Genomic DNA, 9,698 nt, shown 5'->3' on the forward strand with positions numbered 1-9,698 from the left:
ACTAATAAAACAAAAAGATTCATAATCGAAATAACTAAATAATTAACTAACATGAATAAATAATTCGGCTTTTGGGAAACCTAAACTAGCAATTCTAACTATGAACGAATTAAAGCAGCGAAACTGAACAAAAGAACAAAAGATTACCGTAAAGAATTGAAGTGGAAAGATCAGAACCGAATGCGGAAAGTAAACTTTATTGACGGAAAATATTCTAAACTAATGAATGAAGCAAAAATACAACTTTTGTGATGAACCCTAATAAATTCTATGATAAAGACTTGATGATATTCTGAAAACATCAGGTTACGTTATATAAGAATGTTACGTAACTTTATTCCTAAAACCTAATTACAATGGGCTTCGGAATTCTCGTTCTTTTAACTCACGCCAAAAATCACGGTCTGGTCGATCGACCATACAGCTCAGTCGACCGACCAAGACTTGCTGAACAGTAGCTTCTGATCTCACTTAGAAATCGCGCTCTGGTCGATCGACCATGTATGTCAGTCGATCGACCACTGTAGCTGGTACTTTGCTCCAAAAGCTTCGTGAATTCGTCTTTCGGGCCTCGATACGCGCTCCAAGTTTGCTTCCCGAGTCTTTACTCCATGTCAAATGCAATGTTAGGTACTCGGGGACGAATTTGGCTTGATTTCCGCTAAATTCTTCACATTTCTGCAATATTATATAAAAACACGAAAGTAGATAGAAATATGGAAAATAGTAGCATAAACTACACAAATGAGCTCTGAAATGCGTGTAAAATAGGGTGTAAAATAACATATTTAGGACACGCATCAAACTTCCCCAAACCAAACCCTTGCTTGTCCCCAAGCAAGAACTAGACTCGATCCTAAAACCTAATGTAACGAGTTCAGTCTCAGAGCGAAATGCAAACCGAATAGCCTAAACCAGTTTAATGCAACAACTAACAATCAATTAGCAATATGAATCATGCAACCGAGTTATGTAGTCATTAAAAACTGCTGAACCGTCAACTATAGAGACTTATCATTATGGACTCTCACGGGTCGCTCATTTCACACATAAGCACAGGTGAATATATGTAAAAGATAGAAAGAATTCATTTTGTAGTGACACTCACCTAACTACGACCTATAAGAACATGCCTGCAATCTAATATAAAAATAATCTCTACAACCGTACATATGCATTCCAACCATAAAATGACCATGACACATGCCGAGGCAAATATGGATATGTGAGGTATGGGCAGGAAGGGGCTAAGATAAATTTGGATAAAAACAGAGTTAAGAGCGAAGCTAATAACTAAGGGAACCAAATTAATAACAACATCCAACTTCTTGCTCAAGATTTCAACACAAAACGGTGCTAATGAGAAGCACAAATCTCACATTCTCCACAAAATTGTCAACTCCCCAATAAATACAAATACAACATGGGAGCAAAAATCGTCATTTAACAAGACCGTGAATTATGCGATTTTGATTTTTTTTCTTTCTCTACTGCAGCAACCAGTCGATCGACCAAGTGGGACGGTCGACCGGCTGAGTCTTCTTTTTTTGTTATCGAATCATTTTTTTTCTTTTTTTTTTTCTCTCTTGTCCTTTTCATCTTCCCAACATCATCTCAAAATGAGCATTAGCCACCAAAAAACGAAATAACAATCCCGAGAACATAAACTACTAGCTTGACAAGGGCAGGCTAAATGTAGGATGTAGTTAACGGGACAAAAAGGCTATTTTTGGCAGTGTGGAGCTTATGGGCAAAATGAATAAGGGGCGACCTCTTCCACATGTGTCAACTAACCACGAACCCGAATGCATACAGGTATTAAGCAGATTAAGTTCATATTTATGCATATTGATGTAACATGTCTTATAAGGAGTACTACTCACAATCCTAGATAAACTGGTCATGAATGACACCAGTTATAAGCTCTAAACCTCAGAAAATGATGTAGTTTGCCATAAATCTAAGTCAAGTCTAAAGTCCAGCAAGAAATTTAACGAAAACTCGTAGACTATGCATATATGATTCTACTAATAACATGTCAATTAGCAAGGCTTAGGCATAAACAGATGCAAATGCAATGTCACCATTGAAATACTACCGTTCCGACTCGACCTATATGCTAAAATAAACGTGAAAATTTGTTTTGAATTTTTTAATTTTTCCAATTTTTTTGAAATTTGTATATATATATATATATATAGGAAATGAAATAACAAATGCAAACTGAAGTGCAATAAATGTGAAACAAAAATGCAATGAAACATGAGAATGCAACGCAAAACCCTTCCCCAAACCAAATCACACAATGTCCCCATTGTGCAAAATCATGTAATGAAATAAAAGGGAAATGGGAATTTGCGATAAATTAAATAAATAAGACATGAAAAGGACTCGGAAGCTCACAAGACTTTAAGCGCAGCAAAAGGAAACCTCCCCAAACCAGCGTGAGCTAGGAGGTTTCAGTAGCCAACAGTGCTACCATAAGTACCTGAAAAGAGAAAAGTACCGCGCGTAATTCCGAGAAAACAATTTATGAAACGCAAAATTATGTGCAGAATAAGGAAACGGAAGAAAACAGAAATGAGTCGGAGAATAAAGTGGAGAAAAGACTCCCTCAACTCTGCAAATCGACCAAACACAGCAGGGGAATAGTCGTGAGCAGGTACAGCAGCGGGGCACGGTCGATCGACCATACAGGCCAGTCGATCGACCAGGTTGACAGGAACAGAAGCTCCTGGTGTCGCGGCTCAGTCGATCGACCAAGATGGCCAGTCGATCGACTGGAAAACCTGCTGTAAGTTTCTGATTTCGTCTAATTAACTCAATAAATTGGGCTAATGCGGTCTATGAACCTGTAAATGCACATACTAACGAGCCCAAAATTGCGCAAAACCCAAAGTAATAGTCTAAAGTCCTTAAAAATCCTAAGCAAACTTATTAAAGCGAAGTCTCGCACAAACCAAAGCAATAAAAAGTCTAACAAAAACAATAAAATGTCTTCAAAAAGTCTTAATCAACTAATAGTTGATCCAGAATGGCCACGGAATGGCCCACTTGCTCGGCTTCTGGCTACAAGAAGTAGCCTCTACAGTGCTCATCTCCTCAGCTGCACTCCTATCAATTCCAATATCCGCAGAACTCAATGGATCAGCATCTCTAACATCTTCCCAATCAATGACCTCTTATGGCTCGTCAAAATCCAAATCAGAGTCCGTCACCTTAACTGGCTCCTCATCAGGCTCCTTATATGTGCCATAGCTAAGACATCCTAAACCGCCTCTTTGAACGATTGACTCCTTCACAGCTGGAGCAATGAACGGCTCTTCCTTCCCCAAACCAGCTCCTGCACTATGGAAAACAGAAGAATCTTCCCCCAATTTGCTCCCAATCAGGGGCGGAGGTGTTATAGCAGAAACAGGCATAGGGGGCAGGCATATCAGAAAGCACAAAATAAGATTTCTTCTCAGTTACAAGTGACTGGCCACATAGGATCTTTCTTCTTAGCGGCCTGGGCAAAAATAATGGACTGTTTCCCTACTTTAAAGGTCAATGTCCCTGAGCCAACATCTATAACTGCACCAGTAGTGTGCAGAAATGGTCTACCCAAAATGATAGGAATGTGAGCATCCTCGGGTATATCTAGTACAACGAAGTCAACTTGGAAAAATAACTTTCCTATTTGCACAGGAATGTCCTCTAAGACTCCTATAGGCTGGACCGCAGAACTATCAACCATCTGTACTGTCATGCTAGTAACTGCAATCCTAGTCAATTTTAATTTCTTAGCAAGACTCAAAGGCATAACGCTAATACTGGCCCCTAGGTCACATAATGCCTTCTCAATAGAAAGGATGCCAATATTACATGGGACTGAAAAACTGCTTGGGTCTTCTAGCTTATGAGGTGCAGTATGAGTCAAATAAGAACATGACTCCTCAGTTAGTGCGACGGATTGCCCAATATCATGTGACTTCTTTTTAGACAAAAGCTGCTTCATAAATTTCGTGTAAGCAGGCACTTGATTAACCAATTCAAGGAAAGGAACTTGCACATTTAAACTACGAATAACATTCTCAAATTTGTTAAACGATACCTGTTCCTTTGTCGGCACCAATCTCTCTGGATAAGGGGCTGTAAGAAGCAACTTAGCCCTCTCCTCTAGGTCTCTCATACCGGCATCAGTGGACTTAGGCTGAAAATCCACTACCTTGTCCTTGTTGTAGCTCAAACCTTCTTCGGACCGTCTCAGGAATGAACCATTAATCGTCATTGGGTCATACTTTGGAACCGGAACAGACCCATCAGCGTTTGGGTCTTGCCTCAATAATTTCGGAGTCGTCGTACCCCGAAATAAGTGGTCCCTCAAGTTATCTGGCATTGGAGGACAAAAAGGTTCAATATCAGCAGTGTTTTCAGTCGATCGACCATGTAGGTCAGTCGATCGACTGACTTCCTCAGAACCAGAAGCTGTACTGTTTCGGGGACTGGTCGATCGACCAGGTATGTCAGTCGATTGACTGACATACCTGCTGATCGTCTTTTTCTTGCTACTGTTCGTCCCGGTCTTCTTCTTACTTGGTTCCGCCTCATCTTTTTCAGTAACATCTTCGACCATAGCGGGCCCATCAAGGGTAGACCCACTCCTCAAAGTGATAGCATTTAGGGTCTTTTTTTTTTGATCCTTGCGACGTAATTGCCGGAGCTCTTGTTGCACTCTTGCTTGCCAGTTGGGCAATTTGACTCAACATTTTTTAGAAGTCTCTCTAGCTAGAGACTCCTTTTGCAAAGAAACCCGACAAGTTCTCAACCATGTTTTTCAACTCGAAATATCGAACTTTGAAATTCTTTCTTCTTTCTTCGGCACATAGGGAGGCTTTTGAAACTGCTGCTGCTTATGAGGGGGCACATAGCTTTGTTGCTGCTGGTGCTGTGGACTGGGATTAAGGACATTCTGTTTAGTCCACCTCAAATTGGGGTGGACATTGGAGGGATCGGGGTAAGTACCCGTCTGCCTATATTGTTGAAAGGCAGCACACACTTCATTCGAACTGGTACAAAATTCCGAAACATGTCCCTCTCCTCCACATCTTTTGCATGAAAAGGGACCGTCTGAAACTGCGTTAACCTTATATATCCCACCTTTTGAGGATCCCCCAAAATCGAACTTGTCAAATCTTGCAGTAAGGGCCTCTATTGCAGCTACGGCAGGAGATTCAGCTGATCTTCTCTGATTTCCTCTAGAATTCCCATGCTCAGCTTTATGGATGGCCATATCTTCAATAAGCTTCCATTCCTTTGTCTCTCCAACATTCTCCTGGAATCTGCCATTAGCTGCAGCATCCAGGATAGCTCTTTGATCGTCATAAAGCCCATTGTAGAACTGATTGCATAGGGACCATTGTTCGAACCCATGGTGCGGAATAGATCGCACCAGCTTCTTAAAACGGACCCATGCTTCATGAAAGTTTTCATCAGGACCCTGTTTAAAGCTTGTAATCTGAGCTCTAATCGCATTGGTCTTCGAGGCAGAGAAATATTTCTTTTAGAATGCTAGGGCCAGCGAATTCCAATCAGTAATCCCATTGGCAGCTCGATCCAGATCTCGGTACCACTCCCTAGCAGCATCACAGAGTGATAATATGAACATTGTCTCTTTGATATGGTCCTGGGTCACACCTGCTGGTGGGGGTATGGAACATCAATAGTCAATGAATATTTCCATATGCTTGGCTGCATCTTCATTTGCAGCTCCCCCAAATTGGTTTCTCTCAACCAAGTTGATATAGGACGGCTTTGCTTCAAATTTTCTCTCCGTCTCGGCTGGCAATGCAAATCCCTTATAGAGATTCTCAGCTTTCGGCTCGGAGTGACTGGCTATACTCGCCTCTTCAGCCATGTCTGGAGACGTGACGGTCTCAGCTGAAGAAGTAGAAATAGGAGACAAAGGTGGATCCTCCTCAAATAGCTCGTTCTCGTAGTAACTGGACAGATTACTCAGCTCTTCCTCTGTTGGCAATACTCTAGATGATCGTCTCAACACACGCAAAGTCCTTTCGATCTCAGGATCTAATGGTCCCCGGCAACGGCGCCAAAATTTGATACCGTCGTAGAGTACCAAAGATAAATTTATAATCCAAACTACTACTATAGCTAGTGGCAGCCAGGGTCGCAATTCACCACCCTGTGACCTGCGCATAAGAGGAAAATACAAGTAGAATATGAGAATAGTTTAAGGAACAGATGTCCCTTAAACTAAGAAAAAGACTAAAATAAGAACAACTAAAAATTTAAACAATTGCCTCCCCGGCAACGGCGCCAAAATTTGATACCGTCGTAGAGTACCAAAGATAAATTTATAATCCAAACTACTACTATAACTAGTGGCAGTCAGGGTCGAACCATAGAAAGGCGATACAATTAATAGTTGTCCGATTTTAGTCTTAAAGTAACAAATGTGTGGGGGTTTGTTTTGAGTTGTTCTATAACTAAGGTAAACAAATGAATGATAAAAGAACTGGATGAAATCAAATATTAAAAGGGTGCTAAGATGGTCGGTTCACTGTAGTTTCGGCGGCAGTATCCTAGGTAAGTCTGAGGTAATCACATGAGACGGGAAAATAAGAAGTCCTCTCGGTCCATCCTTAACAGGTAGCATCTTTCGATCTAGCTACGGGTCCCTTATATCACTAGTACTGACTCTCGTCCTGAAAAGTGATTTAAAAGTCTAAATTAACTTATCTCTCGATCTTATTAATTTAGTCGTCTTAATTAAGTAGTCTATTTCCCTCCCCTTTTAATATTTGATTTCATCCAGTTCTTTTATCATTCATTTGTTTACCTTAGTTATAGAACAACTCAAAACAAACCCCCACACATTTGTTACTTTAAGACTAAAATCGGACAACTATTAATTACATCGCCTCTCTGTGGTTCGACCCTGACTGCCACTAGCTATAGTAGTAGTTTGGATTATAAATTTATCTTTGGTATTCTACGACGGTATCAAATTTTGGCGCCGTTGCCGGGGAGGCAATTAATTAAATTTTTAGTTGTTCATATTTTAGTCTTTTTCTTAGTTTAAGGGACATCTGTTCCTTAAACTATTCTCATATTCTGCTTGTAGTTTCCTCTTATGCGCAGGTCACAGGGGGGTGAATTGCGACCATTAGATCCTGAGATCGAAAGGACTTTGCGTGAGTTGAGATGATCATCTAGAGTATTGTCGACAGAGGAAGAGCTGAGTACTCTGTCCAGTTGCTACGAGAACGAGCTATTTGAGGAGGATCCACCTTCGTCTCCTATTTCTACTTCTTCAGCTGAGACCGTCACATCTCCAGACATGGCTGAAGAGGCGAGTATAGACAGTCACTCCGAGCCGAAAGCTGAGAATATCTATAAGGGATTTGCATTGCCAGCCGGGACGGAGAGAAAATTTGAAGCAAAGCCGTCCTATATCAACTTGGTTGAGAGAAACCAATTTGGGGGAGCTGCAAATGAAGATGCAGCCAAGCATATGGAAATATTCATTGACTATTATTGTTCCATACCCCCACCAGCATGTGTGACCCAGGACCAGATCAAAGAGACAATGTTCACATTATCACTCTGTGATGCTGCTAGGGAGTGGTACCGAGATCTGGATTGAGCTGCCAATGGGATTACTGATTGGAATTCGCTGGCCCTAGCATTCTATAAGAAATATTTCTCTGCCTCGAAGACCAATGAGATTAGAGCTCAGATTACAAGATTTAAACAGGGTCCTGATGAAAACTTTCATGAAGCATGGGTCCGTTTTAAGAAGCTGGTGCGATCTATTCCGCACCATGGGTTCGAACAATGGTCCCTATGCAATCAGTTCTACAATGGGCTTTATGACGATCAGAGAGCTATCCTGGATGCTGCAGCTAATGGCAGATTCCAGGAGAATGTTGGAGAGACAAAGGGATGGAAGATTATTGAAGATATGGCCATCCATAAAGCTGAGCATGGGAATTCTAGAGGAAATCAGAGAAGATCAGCTGAATCTCCTGCCGTAGCTGCAATAGAGGCCCTTACTGCAAGATTTGACAAGTTCGATTTTGGGGGATCCACAAAAGGTGGGATATATAAGGTTAACGCAGTTTCAGACGGTCCCTTTTCATGCAAAATATGTGGAGGAGAGGGACATGTTTCGGAATTTTGTACTAGTTCGAATGAAGTGTGTGCTGCCTTTCAACATTATAGGCAGACGGGTACTTACCCCGATCCCTCCAATGTCCACCCCAATTTGAGGTGGACTAACCAGAATGTCCTTAATCCCGGTCCACAGCAGTAGCAGCAGCAAACCTATGTGCCCCCTCATAAGCAGCAGCAGTTTCAAAAGCCTCCCTATGTGCCGCAGCAGCAGCAATTTCAAAGTTCCGATATTTCTGAGTTGAAAAACATGGTTCAGAACTTGTCAGGTTTGCTGCAAAAGGAGTCTCTAGCTAGAGAGACTTCTACAAAAATGTTGGAGAGTCGAATTGCCCAATTGACAAGCAAGAGTACAACAAGAGCTCTGGGGCAATTACCGTCGCAGCCGGATCAAAAAGAGACCCTAAATGCTATCACTTTGAGGAGTGGGTCTACCCTTGATGGGCCCGCTATGGTCGAAGATGTTACTGAAAAAGATGAGGCGGAACCAAGTAAGAAGAAGACCGGGACGAACAGTAGCAAGAAAAAGAAGATCAACAGGTATGTCAATCGATCGACTGACATACCTGGTCGATCGACCAGTCCCCGAAACAGTACAGCTTCTGGTTCTGAGGAAGTCAGTCGATCGACTGAAAACGCTGTTGATATTGAACCTTTTCGTCCTCTAATGCCAGATAACTTGAGGGACCCCTTATTTCGGGGTACGACTACTCCGAAATTATTGAGGCAAGACCCAAACGCTGATGGGTCTGTTCCGGTTCCAAAGTATGACCCAATGACGATTAAAGGTTCATTCCTGAGACGGTCCGAAGAAGGTTTGAGCTACAACAAGGACAAGGTAGTGGATTTTCAGCCTAAGTCCACTGATGCCGGTATGAGAGACCTAGATAAGAGGGCTAAGTTGCTTCTTACAGCCCCTTATCCAGAGAGATTGGTGCCGACAAAGGAACAGGTATCGTTTAACAAATTTGAGAATGTTATTCGTAGTTTAAATGTGCAAGTTCCTTTCCTTGAATTGGTTAATCAAGTGCCTGCTTACACGAAATTTATGAAGCAGCTTTTGTCTAAAAAGATGTCACTTGATACTGTGCAATCTGTCGCACTAACTGAGGAGTCATGTTCTTATTTGACTCATACTGCACCTCATAAGCTAGAAGACCCAGGCAGTTTTTCAGTCCCATGTAATATTGGCATCTTTTCTATTGAGAAGGCATTATGTGATCTAGGGGCCAGTATTAGCGTTATGCCTTTGAGTCTTGCTAAGAAATTGAAATTGACTAGGTTTGCAGTTACTAGCATGACAAAGACAGATGGTCGATCGTTCATGGTCCACCTATAGGAGTCTTAGAGGACATTCATGTGCAAATAGGAAAGTTCTTTTTCCCAGTTGACTTCGTTGTACTAGATATACTCGAGGATGCTCACATTCCTATAATTTTGGGTAGACCATTTCTGCACACTGCTGGTACAGTTATAGATGTTGGCTCAGGGACATTGACCTTTAAAGTAGGAAAACAGTCCATTAT

General features: G+C 41.7%; 2 non-coding genes across 2 annotated transcripts; one reads left to right on the plus strand and one right to left on the minus strand.

Moving 5' to 3' along the window:
• The first annotated feature begins 5,405 nt into the window (after positions 1-5,405).
• LOC141622419 (small nucleolar RNA R71) lies at positions 5,406-5,512 on the plus strand. Its single transcript, XR_012532963.1, has one exon. It is a non-coding gene; the product is annotated as a small nucleolar RNA R71 (small nucleolar RNA).
• A 2,211-nt stretch (positions 5,513-7,723) lies between these two features.
• On the minus strand, positions 7,724-7,830 carry LOC141622061 (small nucleolar RNA R71). Its single transcript, XR_012532858.1, has one exon. It is a non-coding gene; the product is annotated as a small nucleolar RNA R71 (small nucleolar RNA).
• Between the last annotated feature and the right edge of the window lie 1,868 nt (positions 7,831-9,698).

The sequence above is a fragment of the Silene latifolia genome, chromosome 1 (genome assembly GCF_048544455.1).
Source record: "Silene latifolia isolate original U9 population chromosome 1, ASM4854445v1, whole genome shotgun sequence".
In the NCBI taxonomy this organism is placed as follows: Eukaryota; Viridiplantae; Streptophyta; class Magnoliopsida; order Caryophyllales; family Caryophyllaceae; genus Silene; species Silene latifolia.